At 47.7% G+C, this 25,471-nt stretch overlaps 1 long non-coding RNA gene across 1 annotated transcript; it reads right to left on the bottom strand.

Annotated features, from left to right (window-relative positions):
* Nucleotides 1-9,309: 9,309 nt before the first annotated feature.
* LOC309611808 lies at nt 9,310-22,160 on the bottom strand. Its single transcript, XR_014234754.1, has 2 exons — nt 21,960-22,160; nt 9,310-9,429 (listed from the first exon to the last, which is right to left on the bottom strand). It is a non-coding gene; the product is annotated as an uncharacterized lncRNA (long non-coding RNA).
* Nucleotides 22,161-25,471: the final 3,311 nt, after the last annotated feature.

Here is a 25,471-nt window from a genome sequence, read left to right as displayed (position 1 = left end):
GCCCTCTGTTTTTAGACTCTCTATGAGAACACCTAGGGCTTCCCTGGTGGCGCCGTGGTTAAGAATCCGCCTGCCAATGCAATGCGGGGGACACGGGTTCGAGCCCTGGTCTGCGAAGATCCCACATGCCGTGCAGCAACTAAGCGCATGTGCCACAACGACGGAGCCTGCATTCTAGAGCCCGTGAGCCTCAACTACCGAAGCCCACGTGCCTACAGCCCATGCTCCGCAACAAGAGAAGCCACCGCGATGAGAAGCCCGCACACCGCAACCAAGAGTAGCCCCCGCTAGCCGCCAACTAGAGAAAGCCCGTGCACAGCAATGAGAGACCCAGTGCAGCCAAAAAAATAAATACGTAGAATAAATAAGTTCAAACAGTAAATAAATACATAAACATAAATTACAAAAAAAAAGAACACCTAATGCAGGTGGGACGGTGGGAGGGCCACTGTAGAGGTCATCTATGCTACATGTACAAGAACCCCGAGAGCACACCAATCGGTACCACACTTTTCACTGCTGTAGCCGATCGTTCCCCCTGTACTGCCACACTGTAGCACTCCCTTCCCTCATCTACTGCTATAGTCTCTTCGGAAGGTGTTTCAGAACTCTTGTTATGAGAGTGCCAGTTGAACTGTCCTCACTTCCTTCATTTATACCAGGATTGAAGACCTTGTGGTCCGAGATCCTGTCCAGAGAGCAAGCAGGCTAAGACTCTGTCTTTGTTGATGTATTTCATCAGCAAGGGCTCTACCCCCTCTCCTAGTTCATGGTGTGACGTGTTCTTGGCCTCTCGGGAAAGTGGGGAGAATGGAAAGGACCCTATATGAGAATGCTAGGCTTTGTAAAACATTTCAGGTTTTTAAAAATAAGACTCATTTTGTATTGGACTTATAACAGTCCTATGAAATACAAAGCGAGCCGAGAATCAGCGACAGGAAAGGCTCACCAGTAAGAATTACAACAGTCACCGCTTACCTCGTAGCATAGGGCACCGTCCGTGATCCTTAAGAAGAGTTAGTAGAAATGCCTTGCCCATCTTGCCCCTGAACCCCTTGAAAGGTACACGACTGCTGTGTTGGTGTTTAGGGGGAGCATCTCACTTACCAGGGACTGACTTCTCCCTTGATCCCTTTGTAGGGATGGAGACCTCCCCCCTGGTGATGAAAAATTCCCTGGGATTGCAACCTCCAAGCCAGACGTTTTGTGTGACACAAAGTCAAGAACTCCCCAAGTCCTGCAGTAGCAGAAACAGCCACATACTTGAGAGTAACCCACCATCTGAACTTGGGGACATTTCAGTGACAGCTCCAGTCCAGAGTGCCAGGCGTCTCCTGGCCCTGCCTCCAGCTCCAAGCCAGGGACAAATAGAGAGTAAGCACGTGGATGATATCAAAACCAAGCTTTCAAAGCCTCTGGATGCCTACCAGATCCCAACAGAGAACCAAGATCCTCCACTACTCCCTTTAGGAATCCCTGATATTCACCAGCCGCTGGCCTGCACCGATCCCCTCAGCCAAGAGGAGCAGCCTGGTTCTGAAAATGCTGATCTGGGAGAGAACAGCCGGAGTCGTCAGGACCTAGGGACACTTGAAAATGGGATTGAACCTAGCAGTGGTCTTGCAGACATTACTACACTGGCGGAGGATATTCACCTTCCCCAGCTCTTTAATCCTTTGAAAGATCTTGATCAATCCCAAGGTCCCAACGTGATCAAAGCTAAAGACACCAGAGCCATTAAGGTGAATCCGGTGCAGGAAAAGCCAAGTGTCATAAAGGTTCCCTCTGATCAACCCAGGAAGAACAAACAGAAAGCCTCTGAGCCTATCAGTGGCGCTCCCAAGGCCAAAATCCAGCCAAAGAATCCAGAGTGCCTGTTAGGGGGAGAAGTGGTTATATGCCACGCTGCAGTCAGTGACAGGGCTCCTGTGAACACGGCCAAGCACTCTCAAGGCAAACCTCAGAAAGCTGCATCCAGAAAGATCAGCAAAACTAAGAGCCACGGGCAGGAAAAGACCAAAAGGACCAGAGGGAGAAACAAGGCTGAGGAGAACAAGCAGTCAGGGAACAAAGTCAAGGCAGAAGAGAAGCCAGCAATCCCCCACACGAAGCGAAAGGAACACCAAACTGAGCTTCTCCAACAGAGCTTTCAAAAGCCTCGAACCTCCCTTGGCGTGCGCATGCTGGAGTCTGTGAAGGTTCTTCATGCGCTGGGGAAGAAGAATGAGACGAAAACTGGGCTCTCTTCCTGTCGGCTCTTGGGAAAGTCAAGCAACCCCAAAGACCCCCAGCCACCCCCAGCTATCCAGCCATGGCGGCATACCCCACGTGAGGGGAAGGGTCCTGAGAAAACGCAAGTCCAAGCCCAGAAACCAGACAGCAGTGCTGAAACAGAGTGTCCGTCTCCAGCCCAGTATGAGCGGCCTCCTCCTGGGAAGGTCAAGTTGATACCTCTGCCTTTTTCTGCCTGGGACAAGCCTCAAGCTCGACCCGCTCCTCGGAGGCCACAGTCTCTGGCCTCACATCGGCCTGCTGGGGCTTACCGTGCCCAGCCTGGTTCTACTGACTCAGCTCAACCTGCTGCAGCCAATTCATCCCACCAGCCAGCTCCTGCCTCTTTGCCAGGCCCCGCCAAACCAGCTCAGCCAACTGTGACCAACCCAACCCAACCGGCTTGGACCAACCATACCCAGCCTCGTGTCCCTCAGTCTGCTGCTCCTAGGCCTGCACCCTCCAAAACTTCATCTGGCGCTCCTCTCCAGCGGGAGCCTGTTCCCCCTGCTGTGAATAAGCGCCAGTCCCCACCCAAGCTCCAAACCCAATTTCTACTCCAAGACTTCAGCAAGCAACGAGTTCCATGGAGGGAACCCAACGTGCCTGAGCCAGTCATGTCAAAGCCCATCGAACAAGAGCAGAGGCCAGAGCGAGAGGCCATGAAGAGGCGGGCTCAACAACAACGGGAGAATGCTGCCAGATACACCTCTTCGGGCAAGCTGCAATTTTTCACCGAGAGGGAAAACGAAATGGAAATTGCCGACTACTACGGATACGTCAAGTGAGAGCTGCTAGGATTCTTGGTGCCACCTTGGCTACCAGCTGTTCTTCCATACACAGGTAAGACAGGTATAGAACTGAATAAGTAAATGGAATACAATTAATAGACGAGTAACAAACCTTTCGAATTTTCAGATGCTGCTAACTGGGGCGTGAGAAAGGAAGGACTGAAAGTTGGATGGGAGAATGAAGGAAAGGGGTAAAAACTGAGCAAAGAGGAAGGAACTTGGCCCAGGGCTAGGAAGGCCAAAAGAGACGTATGGATTTAGGAAAGGAAGCAGGAGCGAGGATGAAACGGCAGAAGTAAAAAGCAGGGTCAGAGGTCTGGGTTGAAAGAACACAATTGGAGTAGAGTTGAAGGTGACAGAAGATGAGTCTAGGTTTACTAGGAGAAATAGAAAAAGTCTCTCGGGGACGCTGGCCTTAAGTCTCACAACCACCAGATAGGTATTTCAGAAAACAAGAGGTTCAGGACACATCTCTGAAAGGTCTGAGTTGCCTTATTCAGGTGTGACTGTAGTGGGGGAATAGGGAAATCTACCAGAGAAGTGGCTAGGGCTCAGAGTTATCCTAGGGGCAGCTGACGACAGGGGCAGAGCCAAGGGAACTGCTGGATCAGGAGGCCCACGAACAAATCAGGGGCATAGCCGCCTGCCACTTCCCTGCCAGGAAGGAAGCCAGGTATATTACTATAACCAAGGCACACTGGGGTCTTTACTGTATGGAGAACTTGGCTCCTGCCCGCAATCCTACGGCTCGGCGTCATACACAGGAAGTCGGGCCTCTGGGCAACCAGAAATGGGAATGGGACTGAAGGAGATTCAGCCCACAAATATCCGACCACCAGCTTCCACCTCTGCAGTCTGCCACCCTGTGTCTGCTCAACGCATCACAGAAACAAGTTTTCAAGGTGAGTATAACAAACGCCAGAGAAAGTTGAAGAATGAGGTCGGCATTCAAAAATGGGGTCAAATCGACAGCTGGGAAGGGGTGTAGAGGCAGGTAGAATTTAGATCCTGAGCCTTTAATAACCACTACCTTCGCTCAGTGCCCTCTGTTTTTAGACTCTCTATGAGAACACCTAGGGCTTCCCTGGTGGCGCCGTGGTTAAGAATCCGCCTGCCAATGCAATGCGGGGGACACGGGTTCGAGCCCTGGTCTGCGAAGATCCCACATGCCGTGCAGCAACTAAGCGCATGTGCCACAACGACGGAGCCTGCATTCTAGAGCCCGTGAGCCTCAACTACCGAAGCCCACGTGCCTACAGCCCATGCTCCGCAACAAGAGAAGCCACCGCGATGAGAAGCCCGCACACCGCAACCAAGAGTAGCCCCCGCTAGCCGCCAACTAGAGAAAGCCCGTGCACAGCAATGAGAGACCCAGTGCAGCCAAAAAAATAAATACGTAGAATAAATAAGTTCAAACAGTAAATAAATACATAAACATAAATTACAAAAAAAAAGAACACCTAATGCAGGTGGGACGGTGGGAGGGCCACTGTAGAGGTCATCTATGCTACATGTACAAGAACCCCGAGAGCACACCAATCGGTACCACACTTTTCACTGCTGTAGCCGATCGTTCCCCCTGTACTGCCACACTGTAGCACTCCCTTCCCTCATCTACTGCTATAGTCTCTTCGGAAGGTGTTTCAGAACTCTTGTTATGAGAGTGCCAGTTGAACTGTCCTCACTTCCTTCATTTATACCAGGATTGAAGACCTTGTGGTCCGAGATCCTGTCCAGAGAGCAAGCAGGCTAAGACTCTGTCTTTGTTGATGTATTTCATCAGCAAGGGCTCTACCCCCTCTCCTAGTTCATGGTGTGACGTGTTCTTGGCCTCTCGGGAAAGTGGGGAGAATGGAAAGGACCCTATATGAGAATGCTAGGCTTTGTAAAACATTTCAGGTTTTTAAAAATAAGACTCATTTTGTATTGGACTTATAACAGTCCTATGAAATACAAAGCGAGCCGAGAATCAGCGACAGGAAAGGCTCACCAGTAAGAATTACAACAGTCACCGCTTACCTCGTAGCATAGGGCACCGTCCGTGATCCTTAAGAAGAGTTAGTAGAAATGCCTTGCCCATCTTGCCCCTGAACCCCTTGAAAGGTACACGACTGCTGTGTTGGTGTTTAGGGGGAGCATCTCACTTACCAGGGACTGACTTCTCCCTTGATCCCTTTGTAGGGATGGAGACCTCCCCCCTGGTGATGAAAAATTCCCTGGGATTGCAACCTCCAAGCCAGACGTTTTGTGTGACACAAAGTCAAGAACTCCCCAAGTCCTGCAGTAGCAGAAACAGCCACATACTTGAGAGTAACCCACCATCTGAACTTGGGGACATTTCAGTGACAGCTCCAGTCCAGAGTGCCAGGCGTCTCCTGGCCCTGCCTCCAGCTCCAAGCCAGGGACAAATAGAGAGTAAGCACGTGGATGATATCAAAACCAAGCTTTCAAAGCCTCTGGATGCCTACCAGATCCCAACAGAGAACCAAGATCCTCCACTACTCCCTTTAGGAATCCCTGATATTCACCAGCCGCTGGCCTGCACCGATCCCCTCAGCCAAGAGGAGCAGCCTGGTTCTGAAAATGCTGATCTGGGAGAGAACAGCCGGAGTCGTCAGGACCTAGGGACACTTGAAAATGGGATTGAACCTAGCAGTGGTCTTGCAGACATTACTACACTGGCGGAGGATATTCACCTTCCCCAGCTCTTTAATCCTTTGAAAGATCTTGATCAATCCCAAGGTCCCAACGTGATCAAAGCTAAAGACACCAGAGCCATTAAGGTGAATCCGGTGCAGGAAAAGCCAAGTGTCATAAAGGTTCCCTCTGATCAACCCAGGAAGAACAAACAGAAAGCCTCTGAGCCTATCAGTGGCGCTCCCAAGGCCAAAATCCAGCCAAAGAATCCAGAGTGCCTGTTAGGGGGAGAAGTGGTTATATGCCACGCTGCAGTCAGTGACAGGGCTCCTGTGAACACGGCCAAGCACTCTCAAGGCAAACCTCAGAAAGCTGCATCCAGAAAGATCAGCAAAACTAAGAGCCACGGGCAGGAAAAGACCAAAAGGACCAGAGGGAGAAACAAGGCTGAGGAGAACAAGCAGTCAGGGAACAAAGTCAAGGCAGAAGAGAAGCCAGCAATCCCCCACACGAAGCGAAAGGAACACCAAACTGAGCTTCTCCAACAGAGCTTTCAAAAGCCTCGAACCTCCCTTGGCGTGCGCATGCTGGAGTCTGTGAAGGTTCTTCATGCGCTGGGGAAGAAGAATGAGACGAAAACTGGGCTCTCTTCCTGTCGGCTCTTGGGAAAGTCAAGCAACCCCAAAGACCCCCAGCCACCCCCAGCTATCCAGCCATGGCGGCATACCCCACGTGAGGGGAAGGGTCCTGAGAAAACGCAAGTCCAAGCCCAGAAACCAGACAGCAGTGCTGAAACAGAGTGTCCGTCTCCAGCCCAGTATGAGCGGCCTCCTCCTGGGAAGGTCAAGTTGATACCTCTGCCTTTTTCTGCCTGGGACAAGCCTCAAGCTCGACCCGCTCCTCGGAGGCCACAGTCTCTGGCCTCACATCGGCCTGCTGGGGCTTACCGTGCCCAGCCTGGTTCTACTGACTCAGCTCAACCTGCTGCAGCCAATTCATCCCACCAGCCAGCTCCTGCCTCTTTGCCAGGCCCCGCCAAACCAGCTCAGCCAACTGTGACCAACCCAACCCAACCGGCTTGGACCAACCATACCCAGCCTCGTGTCCCTCAGTCTGCTGCTCCTAGGCCTGCACCCTCCAAAACTTCATCTGGCGCTCCTCTCCAGCGGGAGCCTGTTCCCCCTGCTGTGAATAAGCGCCAGTCCCCACCCAAGCTCCAAACCCAATTTCTACTCCAAGACTTCAGCAAGCAACGAGTTCCATGGAGGGAACCCAACGTGCCTGAGCCAGTCATGTCAAAGCCCATCGAACAAGAGCAGAGGCCAGAGCGAGAGGCCATGAAGAGGCGGGCTCAACAACAACGGGAGAATGCTGCCAGATACACCTCTTCGGGCAAGCTGCAATTTTTCACCGAGAGGGAAAACGAAATGGAAATTGCCGACTACTACGGATACGTCAAGTGAGAGCTGCTAGGATTCTTGGTGCCACCTTGGCTACCAGCTGTTCTTCCATACACAGGTAAGACAGGTATAGAACTGAATAAGTAAATGGAATACAATTAATAGACGAGTAACAAACCTTTCGAATTTTCAGATGCTGCTAACTGGGGCGTGAGAAAGGAAGGACTGAAAGTTGGATGGGAGAATGAAGGAAAGGGGTAAAAACTGAGCAAAGAGGAAGGAACTTGGCCCAGGGCTAGGAAGGCCAAAAGAGACGTATGGATTTAGGAAAGGAAGCAGGAGCGAGGATGAAACGGCAGAAGTAAAAAGCAGGGTCAGAGGTCTGGGTTGAAAGAACACAATTGGAGTAGAGTTGAAGGTGACAGAAGATGAGTCTAGGTTTACTAGGAGAAATAGAAAAAGTCTCTCGGGGACGCTGGCCTTAAGTCTCACAACCACCAGATAGGTATTTCAGAAAACAAGAGGTTCAGGACACATCTCTGAAAGGTCTGAGTTGCCTTATTCAGGTGTGACTGTAGTGGGGGAATAGGGAAATCTACCAGAGAAGTGGCTAGGGCTCAGAGTTATCCTAGGGGCAGCTGACGACAGGGGCAGAGCCAAGGGAACTGCTGGATCAGGAGGCCCACGAACAAATCAGGGGCATAGCCGCCTGCCACTTCCCTGCCAGGAAGGAAGCCAGGTATATTACTATAACCAAGGCACACTGGGGTCTTTACTGTATGGAGAACTTGGCTCCTGCCCGCAATCCTACGGCTCGGCGTCATACACAGGAAGTCGGGCCTCTGGGCAACCAGAAATGGGAATGGGACTGAAGGAGATTCAGCCCACAAATATCCGACCACCAGCTTCCACCTCTGCAATCTGCCACCCTGTGTCTGCTCAACGCATCACAGAAACAAGTTTTCAAGGTGAGTATACAGACGGCAGAGAAAAGTTGAACAATGAGGTCAGCATTCAAAAATGGGGTCAAATCGACAGCTGGGAAGGGGTGTAGAGACAGGTAGAATTTAGATCCTGAGCCTTTAATAACCACTACCTTCTCTCAGTGCTCTCTGTTTTTAGACTCTATATGAGAATACCTAGGGCTTCCCTGGTGGCGCCTGCCAATGCAGGGGACACGGGTTCGAGCCCTGGTCTGCGAAGATCCCACATGCCGTGCAGCAACTAAGCGCATGTGCCACAACGACGGAGCCTGCATTCTAGAGCCCGTAGGCCTCAACTACCGAAGCCCACGTGCCTACAGCCCATGCTCCGCAACAAGAGAAGCCACCGCGATGAGATGCCCGCACACCGCAACCGAGAGTAGCCCCCGCTAGCCGCCAACTAGAGAAAGCCCGTGCACAGCAATGAGAGACCCAGTGCGGCCAAAAAAATAAATACGTAGAATAAATAAGTACAAACAGTAAATAAATACATAAACATAAATTACAAAAAAAAAGAACACCTAATGCAGGTGGGAAGGTGGGAGGGCCACCGTAGAGGTCATCTATGCTACATGTACAAGAACCCCGAGAGCACACCAATCGGTACCACACTTTTCACTGCTGTAGCCGATCGTTCCCCCTGTACTGCCACACTGTAGCACTCCCTTCCCTCATCTACTGCTATAGTCTCTTTGGAAGGTGTTTCAGAACTCTTGTTATGAGAGTGCCAGTTGAACTGTCCTCACTTCCTTCATTTATACCAGGATTGAAGACCTTGTGGTCCGAGATCCTGTCCAGAGAGCAAGCAGGCTAAGGCTCTGTCTTTGTTGATGTATTTCATCAGAAAGGGCTCTACCCCCTCTCCTAGTTCATGGTGTGAAGTGTTCTTGGCCTCTCGGGAAAGTGGGGAGAATGGAAAGGACCCTATATGAGAATGCTAGGCTCTGTAAAACATTTCAGGTTTTTAAAAATAAGACTCATTTTGTATTGGACTGACAACAGTCCTATGAAATACAAAGAAAGCCGAGAATCAGTGACAGGAAAGGATCACCAGTAAGAACTACAGCAGTCACCGCTTACCTCGTAGCATAGGGCACTGTCCGTGATCCTTAAGAAGAGTTAGTAGAAATGCCTTGCCCATCTTGCCCCTGAACCCCTTGAAAGGTACACGACTGCTGTGTTGGTGTTTAGGGGGAGCATCTCACTTACCAGGGACTGACTTCTCCCTTGATTCCTCTGTAGTGATGGAGACTTCCCCGCTGATGAAAAATTCCCTGGGATTGCAACCTCCAAGCCAGACAGCTTTCCTATGGAATGACAGAGAACTCGTCAAGGTGAAACACCAGTCTGCGGGAGAAAGGGAGGAAGAGAATGATGGAAATCGTTTCTGGGAAACTATTCTTACATTATGTGTTGTTTGTTCCCGGTAAATAAACTGAAATCTTCTTAACAGTAAAACAAAATCTAAACCACTAAAGCCAACAATACAGGAGTATAACGTTCGAAAAAAATTTCTTTGGCTGCGCAGCATGTGGGATCTTAGCTCCCCAACCAGGGATTGAACCCACGCCTGCTGCATTGGAAGCGCAGAGTCTTCACCACGGGACCACCGGGGAAGTCCCAGGACTATCACTTTTAAAGGAGAAGGTACAAACCCCTCGGTTCTATGAACTGGAGATTTTTAGTAAGAAGTCAATATATTTGTTGTTAGGCACATTTTATGTTAGGCTGTCTCCCTGCACAGGATGCAGGCGCCTTGAGAATGGAAGTCATATCCCTCTATAGTACGTCCCTCTTCTTTCTGCTTTGCAGTTTGCTGCTCCACTTGTTCAACCCCACCTAGTAATAACCTATACTTCCCTTGTTCCTGTTTTCCCATCTGGAAAACAGACAAAAGGCAACCAAACAACGCAAAGGTCTCAACAAATAAGGGATATCCAAAACCAGAGATGGCCAGAACTTCTGTACCCCTGATGAAATAGTCCTCATACAAAACCTGATAATCAAATTCCTTAATGCTAGGAATCACAGTGAAAAATAGTATCTGAACTGACTTCTGTCAGATGAGTGAGAACTAAGGTTAATTCAGTGTATCTGAAGCATAGAAAGTGAGGGCAAAAGTGGCACAAGATGGGACTAGAGAAGCAGAGAGGATTCTAGACCACGCAGAGTCTTAAAGGCCAACAGTGTGTTTTCTATTCTCAAAACAATGTTTGTGAGCGATGTTTATGAGCAACGTTCCAACTTGCTTTGAAGGTTTCTTGTGTGAAGAGTGGATTGGAAGGAAACAAGATATATGGACACTAGTTAGGACCTAATCGCAACAGACAGGCAAGTTCAGTATTAGGAAGTTGAGGAAGAGCTGGCTGACAGATTCCAAAGAAATTCAGGAGATGAACTGAAGCGGGCTTAATGGGGTAGGAGATGGAGGAAAGGAAGGTCTTAGGGAATTCAAGGGTTTACTGCACACATGAGCAAAGTCTCAAAATTAATCATTTGAACGTACAGAGGCGGATCTCCCAAATGACACCGGTTAGGAAGCAACGGTACGCCCTTTAGAATTCCTAGAGACAACACAAATCAACTGTTTCGATGGAAAATTCGGCGGGACCCTTGATTTCCATGGGAATACAGAGAAAAGAGACACTGATCTGGCTTGCAGGTATTTAGGAAGTTGTTAGCCGGACATCACCTACTAGTATCATGTAAGTAGGCCGTCCGAAGTAGGAAGCTTAGGGGAAAAACCTGGAGGAAAACTTAAAAGCTTAAGCCACACCTCTACACTACACCACCTTTCACAATTTCTTCTCAGATAAGCATCATCCCCATCAGTGAAGAAACTCGTACCTCATAATAGGAAAAACAGGCCTAAAGATTCAATGTGTGTCTTGGGAGGTCCCATCTATGCGATATCTTCCTGGGACCAGAAAAGGCCCCAGGAAGATCAATCTCTGCACCCCTGAAAGCTTACCACCAAGGAAAATGACTAGGTCCATAGATTTCCTCCCTCAAACCAGCTTACCTCACACATAGATCATTAGCAACTCAGCCCTTACTCACATTATCACAGTCACAAGAGTGGTTAGGGAGAAAAGCACTAACCAGGGGAACTAAAACAGAGGCAATCCAGGCCAAGCTGGGCTGGTGGCAGATATCTTGCTCCTTACGCTCGGGTGCATAATGCGACTCACCACAGTGCCTTTTTCACAGACCCTTTTGAACGTTTCTCCACAGAATCCAACAGCTCAAGTTAGTTCATGACGCTTCAAGGTCAACAATCGTCAAGAGAAAAACATGCAATATGTCTTACAATGTTGGATTCCTTACAAACAGGACAAGGAGATAACCATGTAGACAAAACCAGAGCATTTGAAAACATCTGTATTCTACAAACACACCAGTGAATGCTATAAATAAGGTACTATGACATAAAACAAAATGAAAACTAGATGTGAGACTGTTCTCTTCAGTGTACAGACTTCATGGCAGTTGCTGCACACTATCTAGCTACTTAGATCTTTAACTCTCTGTTCTGTTAATACCAAATGAGGCCCAAGTGTGTCAACCTGTTTCCCACAGAAACCAAAAAGTCTACATGCATCTCTTTTCTCCTGTGCCCTTTCACCTTACCTGCTCCCAATTCTCCACCAACGTCCTCCTCTTTCTCTAATTATTCTCCTCTTCATTTTGCTTGGCCTTGCCCCCAAGCATGCAAGACAGAGAGTCCTAGAGGTCCAAGATTCTAGAGTGGCTGTTTGCAAGGCGGAGGAGATTACAGTAACTGCCACACTGTATATACTTCTGTGCAAAGAAAAAGGGACAGTGTTCAGAATGTCTCTCACATATAACAAGAGCTGGAGATGGCAGGATACCTGTGTGGCCCAAGGAACTAGAGCTAGCAAATTATGGGCCAAACAATTGCAACCAAAGGCTGGAAGAGGAAAGGTCTGCAACCAGCTCTGTCTCCTAGCTCTCTGGTATTTGCTGCCAACGGGCAGAGTCTATTTCGTGAAGCATCAAGCACTGAAAAGAAGACTCCTGCTGCTGGAAGTTGACAGGAAGTAACGTCCAATGCAAGATCAAGGCTTGTCCTCGAAGCAATGCCCATAATGGAAGAAAAAAAAAAAGAGGAAGCGGAAGAGAAACGTTAAGTCGCAAGTCCAACCTGGCCCCCAGCCTAGCCCAGCCCAAGGAAGGTAGGAGTCAAGGAGAAGAAACTAAAAGAGAAGAGCCTTGGACCACAACATTCTCCACAAGGTACACTCAACAAACTTCACCCTACTCTTGAACCAAGTTACAAAGAGAGCTTCTTAATCCCTACTTTGGCTCCTTAAAAGCTGCTATCAGTTCACTCATTAGACACATCTGATTTCAGAACAACTGTAATAGTTCAAACTAGATGGCTCTTTCCTTCCTAAGGATTATTAATTAAATAAGATCTATATAGCTCTAAGTATATGATACATAAAATAGAATACTCTGTAGAATATAAGTAACTCTTAGTTCAGTGTATTAATGAACGTCTGTAAGAAATGTGGCAATGATTTCCCTAATGGAAGAGCCTGGGGGAGGTAAATCTGTCTTCTAGGATTTCCTCCCCAGAGCTCAGAAACTCAGGTGTTGTTTTAGCTCTCCTACACTCTCTTCACCCAAGCCCGCCTTCCTGTTGGGGATCGGACCTCCCTATTGGCTCTCTCATACCTTTCAACTGCCTGCTTTGTGACATCACTCTCCTACCAAACCTACTACCACTTGGTAGAGCCTTGGGGTTTCCGTGGAGCTGTTTGGACCAGTAACCAGTGACCTCTGTACTGGACACGTGCGCCGTTCAGCTGCAGCCACTCAGACATCCTCTAGTGTTGTCTCCTCATCCCTTGTACCTGCAGTGGATGCTTCCTCTTCTCTGACCATGTCAGGTAAGAAAAGAAACTTTGGAAAGTTTTGCGTTCGATTTCTTTTGCCCCTAAATTGAGTAGGAGATTCAAAATAGCATGGAATAATGAGGGAAAGTATTGAACTACAAGTCTGGAGACCTAATTTCACTTTTGACTTTGACGTTTACTATCTGTGTGACTTTGGACAAATCACTGGCTGTCTCACAAAGCCTGTTGCTTTCCTTAACTGTTACGTTAGGATACCACGTTGGGTTGATCACTCTGATCCCCTTCTTTTCCAGTATTGAGCCTTAAAGGGTACCCATGTAGAAAACGAAATCAGACACTTCTCAAGAGTGTTTCAACAGAAACATAGAAAAGCCAGGGGACATAGAAAACTAGCAATATATACCAAGATGTTTCATCTCTAATGGTCTCCCTCCACTAGGATTTCGACTAGTTGAAAAGAGAGAATAGGGAGAGAGGATGGAGAGTACTGGGCTCTACAGGGAGGCACAGAGTCGAGTGTAAGGAAGTTTAGGATGGTTTTCATTAGCACAGGCCAACAGGCACCAAGAGATGGGAGAAAATGTAAGAATGAAGAGGGAAAGCATAGAGGAGCTCTCAAGAAAAACGGAGTTTGCAATGGAATGCTGATGGGAACCAAAGATTTTCAATTAAAGCAGAAACAGCACAGAGGGAAACCTGCTCAGAGCAGGGCAAAACCAAGTTGATGGTAGCAAACCCTTACATTAACAGACTAAGAAGGAAAGTAAGGCCAGAACAGGGGATCACCGGGAAAGGCAGCTTATCAGAAAAGTCATACTCCGTTTTCTTTCTTTTATTGCCTCTCTGAATACAGTTGGCCACTTGACAGTTTTGAATATAAACATTTTAGAAATACGTTTTAGAAATGATGCCTCCTATAAACAAGCAACCACAGTGGTTATCTAGGGGGCTGCTTTTCAGTGTTTTATTCTTTCTAATTTTTAAACTAGGTAGACATTTCACCAATTCAACATTTTAAGTGATATCTTCTAAATTGAATCAGAAGGACTATTTTCCTTGGTGTGATATGTAGGTTCTAAGGCAAGGCTGCTTTTCATTTTTACAGTTATTTCCTTCCTAACACAGAGAGCACATTGATCAACAGCCATCGTTCGCTTGCAGATCTTAGCTACCGAAGAAGAAGAAGAAAAAGTCAAGCCCCACATCTCTAATTCCCCCCACTTAGGGAATTCCCTGGCGGTCCAGTGCTTAGGACTCGGTGCTTTCACGGCCAGGGCCACGCGGCGCGGCCAAAGAAACAAAACAAACAAACATCCACGTTTATCGAAAACCATATTGTGGAGTCCTGTGGATTTTCTTACATTTGAAAATCTTTTTTAATTGGATTCTAGGCATGATGGTTTTTTGAGGTTTTGGGATGCCATCTTCTTGGATGCTGAAGATGATTCTAATCTAAGTTCTAGGATAAATCCAAAAACCTTCCTGATACATTTTAAGCTTCCTTTCTGCTTATTATATAAGCTATATTCATTGAAATATATATTTCTCCTAGGCTTAATACCTCTTACTTGCTGGGTAAAAATATGAAGGAGCACAATAATGAAACTCTTTTACACTTATTATTTTGCTGTCTGCTTCGTACCGGTTTTCATTGAAATACTTGTCTATATGTGTTGTGGCTACCTATACATGCACATTTATTGCATTCTGTTGCTTGTTATGCATTTTTTACTGACATACCTTCTCTGTCTGTATGCATTGGCTAGGAATTCATTCACCTCTATCACCTCCATCGTGTTTTCTGGTTAATAGTATTCACTAAACTAGAGTGGGCAAAATTCACTTTCATAATATTGCATGGATGGTACAGAATGCCATTTGTTAGTAAATTCATTAGGCTTCGATACTTGCCACATACCCCAGTTTTCATTAATATCTATGGATTTCTTTTTCGTTAACGTAATATGCTTGTCATGATTTTTCTTTGTCTTTCTAGAACTTATTGTATCTTCCTCCATATAAATCATACGCAACAGATCAGCTTATTCATCTATTAATTATTACTGCTATTATTATTGGTGGTGGTGTTATAACCACTTTATAGGTGAGTAATCTGAAGTAATCAGATAACTTTTCCCTTTCCAAAAGCACTTAAGAAATCCACTTTCGGGTAATCATTTTGAGGTAGGATGAGAAACCAGGCTTGAAGAGGGCAAAAATGACTCTTTCAATTCACCAGTTGGACTGAGCTGTACGTCACCTCTAGGTAATAGCGTGGGAACTGCACAAGCAAAGGGAGACACTGAAGACGACAATGGTAATAGCCGTACTGTTTTCTAATGGACAAAAAAAATGCCTATATTATAAGTTCTATTTCTCCTGCTTTCTGGCAGTATCATGCTCAGAGTGGAGTCCTGGCAAGGAAGTCAGGATACTTAGGTTCTGAAACCTGGTAATGATACTAACATAATGAGAGAACTTGAACAAGTCAACCCGACCTCTCTGAGCCTCAGTTTCCTTACTCACGAAATGAGACTGAGAACATCGAAGTTCTCTAAGGGCCTCCTAGTTCTAAAATGCTTCCAGTCTAGGAAATAGCATAGAAGTCAATACGAGTGCAGGCTGAAGGGAAAGACAGGGCAGGGAGAAGGTTGCTTCCAGCCTAGAGAACAATCTCTGAACCACACCACTTGGCTCTTCTGCCCGTCTGTGCCCAAGATGGGAGCACAGGCAGTTAATAGAGAAGAGTGGAAAACTGCTCAGTCCTTACAGCCATCATCAACTGTCTGATTTTGGGCTTCTCAGGAAGTAGTGATAGTAGAGGTGTCCTGATAGCAAGAACCTTCAGATGATGCCGTTCCTCAAACGTAGTGAGAATTTCTCAACCTCCCTGAGTTTTTCATGACCCTCTTGTTCTTACAGAAAATTTCCAACATCCATCTCTACTTGGAACTCTAAATTCTCTGCAGCATTCTCCTCCTGTGGTGAGCAATGCAACTTCCCTAACACGAAGTGTCTGCAACTTCTCCAGAGTCTCTGCCCCTGCCGTCAGTGCGGCATCGGCTACTGGTACCCCTTTCCAGACACTCATGGGTAGTGCCTACCTTTACCAACATTCTAGCACGACTATGTTATCTGGAGTTACTGACCACAGCCAGATCTCCACTTCAGCTGCTTCCTATCCAGGTGTTCTTGAGTGGGACATCACAGCAAGCACTGAAAAGAATTCTTCTTCACTCGGAGACTTTACTCTGGCACTCACTGACCGCCACACAGCTGCCTCCTCCATGTTTCTGGCAGCCCAGGATGATAAAACTTCAGACGCCAAGAACATGGTCCCTCTACATCCATCGCTTTCTGCCAGCCTTGCTCAGGGAACACCATCTCAGATTCCAAATCAGGGGCAGAGCCGCCTGTCACTTCCCTGCCAGGAAGGGAGCCAGGTATATTCCTATAACCAAGGCACACTGGGGTCTTTACTGTATGGAGAACTTGGCTCCTGCCCGCAATCCTACGGCTCGGCGTCATACACAGGAAGTCGGGCCTCTGGGCAACCAGAAATGGGAATGGGACTGAAGGAGATTCAGCCCACAAATATCCGACCACCAGCTTCCACCTCTGCAGTCTGCCACCCTGTGTCTGCTCAACGCATCACAGAAACAAGTTTTCAAGGTGAGTATAACAAACGCCAGAGAAAGTTGAAGAATGAGGTCGGCATTCAAAAATGGGGTCAAATCGACAGCTGGGAAGGGGTGTAGAGGCAGGTAGAATTTAGATCCTGAGCCTTTAATAACCACTACCTTCGCTCAGTGCCCTCTGTTTTTAGACTCTCTATGAGAACACCTAGGGCTTCCCTGGTGGCGCCGTGGTTAAGAATCCGCCTGCCAATGCAATGCGGGGGACACGGGTTCGAGCCCTGGTCTGCGAAGATCCCACATGCCGTGCAGCAACTAAGCGCATGTGCCACAACGACGGAGCCTGCATTCTAGAGCCCGTGAGCCTCAACTACCGAAGCCCACGTGCCTACAGCCCATGCTCCGCAACAAGAGAAGCCACCGCGATGAGAAGCCCGCACACCGCAACCAAGAGTAGCCCCCGCTAGCCGCCAACTAGAGAAAGCCCGTGCACAGCAATGAGAGACCCAGTGCAGCCAAAAAAATAAATACGTAGAATAAATAAGTTCAAACAGTAAATAAATACATAAACATAAATTACAAAAAAAAAGAACACCTAATGCAGGTGGGACGGTGGGAGGGCCACTGTAGAGGTCATCTATGCTACATGTACAAGAACCCCGAGAGCACACCAATCGGTACCACACTTTTCACTGCTGTAGCCGATCGTTCCCCCTGTACTGCCACACTGTAGCACTCCCTTCCCTCATCTACTGCTATAGTCTCTTCGGAAGGTGTTTCAGAACTCTTGTTATGAGAGTGCCAGTTGAACTGTCCTCACTTCCTTCATTTATACCAGGATTGAAGACCTTGTGGTCCGAGATCCTGTCCAGAGAGCAAGCAGGCTAAGACTCTGTCTTTGTTGATGTATTTCATCAGCAAGGGCTCTACCCCCTCTCCTAGTTCATGGTGTGACGTGTTCTTGGCCTCTCGGGAAAGTGGGGAGAATGGAAAGGACCCTATATGAGAATGCTAGGCTTTGTAAAACATTTCAGGTTTTTAAAAATAAGACTCATTTTGTATTGGACTTATAACAGTCCTATGAAATACAAAGCGAGCCGAGAATCAGCGACAGGAAAGGCTCACCAGTAAGAATTACAACAGTCACCGCTTACCTCGTAGCATAGGGCACCGTCCGTGATCCTTAAGAAGAGTTAGTAGAAATGCCTTGCCCATCTTGCCCCTGAACCCCTTGAAAGGTACACGACTGCTGTGTTGGTGTTTAGGGGGAGCATCTCACTTACCAGGGACTGACTTCTCCCTTGATCCCTTTGTAGGGATGGAGACCTCCCCCCTGGTGATGAAAAATTCCCTGGGATTGCAACCTCCAAGCCAGACGTTTTGTGTGACACAAAGTCAAGAACTCCCCAAGTCCTGCAGTAGCAGAAACAGCCACATACTTGAGAGTAACCCACCATCTGAACTTGGGGACATTTCAGTGACAGCTCCAGTCCAGAGTGCCAGGCGTCTCCTGGCCCTGCCTCCAGCTCCAAGCCAGGGACAAATAGAGAGTAAGCACGTGGATGATATCAAAACCAAGCTTTCAAAGCCTCTGGATGCCTACCAGATCCCAACAGAGAACCAAGATCCTCCACTACTCCCTTTAGGAATCCCTGATATTCACCAGCCGCTGGCCTGCACCGATCCCCTCAGCCAAGAGGAGCAGCCTGGTTCTGAAAATGCTGATCTGGGAGAGAACAGCCGGAGTCGTCAGGACCTAGGGACACTTGAAAATGGGATTGAACCTAGCAGTGGTCTTGCAGACATTACTACACTGGCGGAGGATATTCACCTTCCCCAGCTCTTTAATCCTTTGAAAGATCTTGATCAATCCCAAGGTCCCAACGTGATCAAAGCTAAAGACACCAGAGCCATTAAGGTGAATCCGGTGCAGGAAAAGCCAAGTGTCATAAAGGTTCCCTCTGATCAACCCAGGAAGAACAAACAGAAAGCCTCTGAGCCTATCAGTGGCGCTCCCAAGGCCAAAATCCAGCCAAAGAATCCAGAGTGCCTGTTAGGGGGAGAAGTGGTTATATGCCACGCTGCAGTCAGTGACAGGGCTCCTGTGAACACGGCCAAGCACTCTCAAGGCAAACCTCAGAAAGCTGCATCCAGAAAGATCAGCAAAACTAAGAGCCACGGGCAGGAAAAGACCAAAAGGACCAGAGGGAGAAACAAGGCTGAGGAGAACAAGCAGTCAGGGAACAAAGTCAAGGCAGAAGAGAAGCCAGCAATCCCCCACACGAAGCGAAAGGAACACCAAACTGAGCTTCTCCAACAGAGCTTTCAAAAGCCTCGAACCTCCCTTGGCGTGCGCATGCTGGAGTCTGTGAAGGTTCTTCATGCGCTGGGGAAGAAGAATGAGACGAAAACTGGGCTCTCTTCCTGTCGGCTCTTGGGAAAGTCAAGCAACCCCAAAGACCCCCAGCCACCCCCAGCTATCCAGCCATGGCGGCATACCCCACGTGAGGGGAAGGGTCCTGAGAAAACGCAAGTCCAAGCCCAGAAACCAGACAGCAGTGCTGAAACAGAGTGTCCGTCTCCAGCCCAGTATGAGCGGCCTCCTCCTGGGAAGGTCAAGTTGATACCTCTGCCTTTTTCTGCCTGGGACAAGCCTCAAGCTCGACCCGCTCCTCGGAGGCCACAGTCTCGCCTCACATCGGCCTGCTGGGGCTTACCGTGCCCAGCCTGGTTCTACTGACTCAGCTCAACCTGCTGCAGCCAATTCATCCCAGCCAGCTCCTGCCTCTTTGCCAGGCCCCGCCAAACCAGCTCAGCCAACTGTGACCAACCCAACCCAACCGGCTTGGACCAACCATACCCAGCCTCGTGTCCCTCAGTCTGCTGCTCCTAGGCCTGCACCCTCCAAAACTTCATCTGGCGCTCCTCTCCAGCGGGAGCCTGTTCCCCCTGCTGTGAATAAGCGCCAGTCCCCACCCAAGCTCCAAACCCACTTTCTACTCCAAGACTTCAGCAAGCAACGAGTTCCATGGAGGGAACCCAACGTGCCTGAGCCAGTCATGTCAAAGCCCATCGAACAAGAGCAGAGGCCAGAGCGAGAGGCCATGAAGAGGCGGGCTCAACAACAACGGGAGAATGCTGCCAGATACACCTCTTCGGGCAAGCTGCAATTTTTCACCGAGAGGGAAAACGAAATGGAAATTGCCGACTACTACGGATACGTCAAGTGAGAGCTGCTAGGATTCTTGGTGCCACCTTGGCTACCAGCTGTTCTTCCATACACAGGTAAGACAGGTATAGAACTGAATAAGTAAATGGAATACAATTAATAGACGAGTAACAAACCTTTCGAATTTTCAGATGCTGCTAACTGGGGCGTGAGAAAGGAAGGACTGAAAGTTGGATGGGAGAATGAAGGAAAGGGGTAAAAACTGAGCAAAGAGGAAGGAACTTGGCCCAGGGCTAGGAAGGCCAAAAGAGACGTATGGATTTAGGAAAGGAAGCAGGAGCGAGGATGAAATGGCAGAAGTAAAAAGCAGGGTCAGAGGTCTGGGTTGAAAGAACACAATTGGAGTAGAGTTGAAGGTGACAGAAGATGAGTCTAGGTTTACTAGGAGAAATAGAAAAAGTCTCTCGGGGACGCTGGCCTTAAGTCTCACAACCACCAGATAGGTATTTCAGAAAACAAGAGGTTCAGGACACATCTCTGAAAGGTCTGAGTTGCCTTATTCAGGTGTGACTGTAGTGGGGGAATAGGGAAATCTACCAGAGAAGTGGCTAGGGCTCAGAGTTATCCTAGGGGCAGCTGATGACAGGGGCAGAGCCAAGGGAACTGCTGGATCAGGAGGCCCACGAACAAATCAGGGGCATAGCCGCCTGTCACTTCCCTGCCAGGAAGGAAGCCAGGTATATTACTATAACCAAGGCACACTGGGGTCTTTACTGTATGGAGAACTTGGCTCCTGCCCGCAATCCTACGGCTCTGCGTCACACACAGGAAGTAGGGCCTCTGGGCAACCAGAAATGGGAATGGGACTGAAGGAGATTCAGCCCACAAATATCCGACCACCAGCTTCCACCTCTGCAATCTGCCACCCTGTGTCTGCTCAACGCATCACAGAAACAAGTTTTCAAGGTGAGTATACAGACGGCAGAGAAAAGTTGAACAATGAGGTCAGCATTCAAAAATGGGGTCAAATCGACAGCTGGGAAGGGGTGTAGAGACAGGTAGAATTTAGATCCTGAGCCTTTAATAACCACTACCTTCTCTCAGTGCTCTCTGTTTTTAGACTCTATATGAGAACACCTAGGGCTTCCCTGGTGGCGCCTGCCAATGCAGGGGACACGGGTTCGAGCCCTGGTCTGCGAAGATCCCACATGCCGTGCAGCAACTAAGCGCATGTGCCACGACGACGGAGCCTGCATTCTAGAGCCCGTGAGCCTCAACTACCGAAGCCCACGTGCCTACAGCCCATGCTCCGCAACAAGAGAAGCCACCGCGATGAGATGCCCGCACACCGCAACCGAGAGTAGCCCCCGCTAGCCGCCAACTCGAGAAAGCCCGTGCACAGCAATGAGAGACCCAGTGCGGCCAAAAAAATAAATACGTAGAATAAATAAGTTCAAACAGTAAATAAATACATAAACATAAATTACAAAAAAAAAGAACACCTAATGCAGGTGGGAAGGTGGGAGGGCCACTGTAGAGGTCATCTATGCTACATGTACAAGAACCCCGAGAGCACACCGATCGGTACCACACTTTTCACTGCTGTAGCCGATCGTTCCCCCTGTACTGCCACACTGTAGCACTCCCTTCCCTCATCTACTGCTATAGTCTCTTTGGAAGGTGTTTCAGAACTCTTGTTATGAGAGTGCCAGTTGAACTGTCCTCACTTCCTTCATTTATACCAGGATTGAAGACCTTGTGGTCCGAGATCCTGTCCAGAGAGCAAGCAGGCTAAGACTCTGTCTTTGTTGATGTATTTCATCAGAAAGGGCTCTACCCCCTCTCCTAGTTCATGGTGTGACGTGTTCTTGGCCTCTCGGGAAAGTGGGGAGAATGGAAAGGACCCTATATGAGAATGCTAGGCTCTGTAAAACATTTCAGGTTTTTAAAAATAAGACTCATTTTGTATTGGACTGACAACAGTCCTATGAAATACAAAGAAAGCCGAGAATCAGTGACAGGAAAGGATCACCAGTAAGAACTACAGCAGTCACCGCTTACCTCGTAGCATAGGGCACTGTCCGTGATCCTTAAGAAGAGTTAGTAGAAATGCCTTGCCCATCTTGCCCCTGAACCCCTTGAAAGGTACACGACTGCTGTGTTGGTGTTTAGGGGGAGCATCTCACTTACCAGGGACTGACTTCTCCCTTGATTCCTCTGTAGTGATGGAGACTTCCCCGCTGATGAAAAATTCCCTGGGATTGCAACCTCCAAGCCAGACAGCTTTCCTATGGAATGACAGAGAACTTGTCAAGGTGAAACACCAGTCTGCGGGAGAAAGGGAGGAAGAGAATGATGGAAATCGTTTCTGGGAAACTATTCTTACATTACGTGTTGTTTGTTCCCGGTAAATAAACTGAAATCTTCTTAACAGTAAAACAAAATCTAAACCACTAAAGCCAACAATACAGGAGTATAACGTTCGAAAAAAATTTCTTTGGCTGCGCAGCATGTGGGATCTTAGCTCCCCAACCAGGGATTGAACCCACGCCTGCTGCATTGGAAGCGCAGAGTCTTCACCACGGGACCACCGGGGAAGTCCCAGGACTATCACTTTTAAAGGAGAAGGTACAAACCCCTCGGTTCTATGAACTGGAGATTTTTAGTAAGAAGTCAATATATTTGTTGTTAGGCACATTTTATGTTAGGCTGTCTCCCTGCACAGGATGCAGGCGCCTTGAGAATGGAAGTCATATCCCTCTATAGTACGTCCCTCTTCTTTCTGCTTTGCAGTTTGCTGCTCCACTTGTTCAACCCCACCTAGTAATAACCTATACTTCCCTTGTTCCTGTTTTCCCATCTGGAAAACAGACAAAAGGCAACCAAACAACGCAAAGGTCTCAACAAATAAGGGATATCCAAAACCAGAGATGGCCAGAACTTCTGTACCCCTGATGAAATAGTCCTCATACAAAACCTGATAATCAAATTCCTTAATGCTAGGAATCACAGTGAAAAATAGTATCTGAACTGACTTCTGTCAGATGAGTGAGAACTAAGGTTAATTCAGTGTATCTGAAGCATAGAAAGTGAGGGCAAAAGTGGCACAAGATGGGGCTAGAGAAGCAGAGAGGATTCTAGACCACGCAGAGTCTTAAAGGCCAACAGTGTGTTTTCTATTCTCAAAACAATGCTTGTGAGCGATGTTTATGAGCAACGTTCCAACTTGCTTTGAAGGTTTCTTGTGTGAAGAGTGGATTGGAAGGAAACAAGATATATGGACACTAGTTAGGACCTAATCGCAACAGACAGGCAAGTTCAGTATTAGGAAGTTGAGGAAGAGCTGGCTGACAGATTCCAAAGAAATTCAGGAGATGAACTGAAGCGGGCTTAATGGGGTAGGAGATGGAGGAAAGGAAGGTCTTAGGGAATTCAAGGGTTTACTGCACACATGAGCAAAGTCTCAAAATTAATCATTTGAACGTACAGAGGCGGATCTCCCAAATGACACCGGTTAGGAAGCAACGGTACGCCCTTTAGAATTCCTAGAGACAACACAAATCAACTGTTTCGATGGAAAATTCGGCGGGACTCTTGATTTCCATGGGAATACAGAGAAAAGAGACACTGATCTGGCTTGCAGGTATATTTAGGAAGTTGTTAGCCGGACATCACCTACTAGTATCATGTAAGTAGGCCGTCCGAAGTAGGAAGCTTAGGGGAAAAACCTGGAGGAAAACTTAAAAGCTTAAGCCACACCTCTACACTACACCACCTTTCACAATTTCTTCTCAGATAAGCATCATCCCCATCAGTGAAGAAACTCGTACCTCATAATAGGAAAAACAGGCCTAAAGATTCAATGTGTGTCTTGGGAGGTCCCATCTATGCGATATCTTCCTGGGACCAGAAAAGGCCCCAGGAAGATCAATCTCTGCACCCCTGAAAGCTTACCACCAAGGAAAATGACTAGGTCCATAGATTTCCTCCCTCAAACCAGCTTACCTCACACATAGATCATTAGCAACTCCGCCCTTACTCACATTATCACAGTCACAAGAGTGGTTAGGGAGAAAAGCACTAACCAGGGGAACTAAAACAGAGGCAATCCAGGCCAAGCTGGGCTGGTGGCAGATATCTTGCTCCTTACGCTCGGGTGCATAATGCGACTCACCACAGTGCCTTTTTCACAGACCCTTTTGAACGTTTCTCCACAGAATCCAACAGCTCAAGTCAGTTCATGACGCTTCAAGGTCAACAATCGTCAAGAGAAAAACATGCAATATGTCTTACAATGTTGGATTCCTTACAAACAGGACAAGGAGATAACCATGTAGACAAAACCAGAGCATTTGAAAACATCTGTATTCTACAAACACACCAGTGAATGCTATAAATAAGGTACTATGACATAAAACAAAATGAAAACTAGATGTGAGACTGTTCTCTTCAGTGTACAGACTTCATGGCAGTTGCTGCACACTATCTAGCTACTTAGATCTTTAACTCTCTGTTCTGTTAATACCAAATGAGGCCCAAGTGTGTCAACCTGTTTCCCACAGAAACCAAAAAGTCTACATGCATCTCTTTTCTCCTGTGCCCTTTCACCTTACCTGCTCCCAATTCTCCACCAACGTCCTCCTCTTTCTCTAATTATTCTCCTCTTCATTTTGCTTGGCCTTGCCCCCAAGCATGCAAGACAGAGAGTCCTAGAGGTCCAAGATTCTAGAGTGGCTGTTTGCAAGGCGGAGGAGATTACAGTAGCTGCCACACTGTATATACTTCTGTGCAAAGAAAAAGGGACAGTGTTCAGAATGTCTCTCACATATAACAAGAGCTGGAGATGGCAGGATACCTGTGTGGCCCAAGGAACTAGAGCTAGCAAATTATGGGCCAAACAATTGCAACCAAAGGCTGGAAGAGGAAAGGTCTGCAACCAGCTCTGTCTCCTAGCTCTCTGGTATTTGCTGCCAACGGGCAGAGTCTATTTCGTGAAGCATCAAGCACTGAAAAGAAGACTCCTGCTGCTGGAAGTTGACAGGAAGTAACGTCCAATGCAAGATCAAGGCTTGTCCTCGAAGCAATGCCCATAATGGAAGAAAAAAAAAAAAGAGGAAGCGGAAGAGAAACGTTAAGTCGCAAGTCCAACCTGGCCCCCAGCCTAGCCCAGCCCAAGGAAGGTAGGAGTCAAGGAGAAGAAACTAAAAGAGAAGAGCCTTGGACCACAACATTCTCCACAAGGTACACTCAAGAAACTTCACCCTACTCTTGAACCAAGTTACAAAGAGAGCTTCTTAATCCCTACTTTGGCTCCTTAAAAGCTGCTATCAGTTCACTCATTAGACACATCTGATTTCAGAACAACTGTAATAGTTCAAACTAGATGGCTCTTTCCTTCCTAAGGATTATTAATTAAATAAGATCTATATAGCTCTAAGTATATGATACATAAAATAGAATACTCTGTAGAATATAAGTAACTCTTAGTTCAGTGTATTAATGAACGTCTGTAAGAAATGTGGCAATGATTTCCCTAATGGAAGAGCCTGGGGGAGGTAAATCTGTCTTCTAGGATTTCCTCCCCAGAGCTCAGAAACTCAGGTGTTGTTTTAGCTCTCCTACACTCTCTTCACCCAAGCCCGCCTTCCTGTTGGGGATCGGACCTCCCTATTGGCTCTCTCATACCTTTCAACTGCCTGCTT

This window comes from Balaenoptera borealis (assembly GCF_965194805.1).
Source record: "Balaenoptera borealis genome assembly, chromosome: 15".
Lineage (NCBI taxonomy): Eukaryota > Metazoa > Chordata > Mammalia > Artiodactyla > Balaenopteridae > Balaenoptera > Balaenoptera borealis.
The sequence above is the reverse complement of the archived record's forward strand: the minus strand, read 5'-3'. Positions and strand labels throughout refer to the sequence as shown.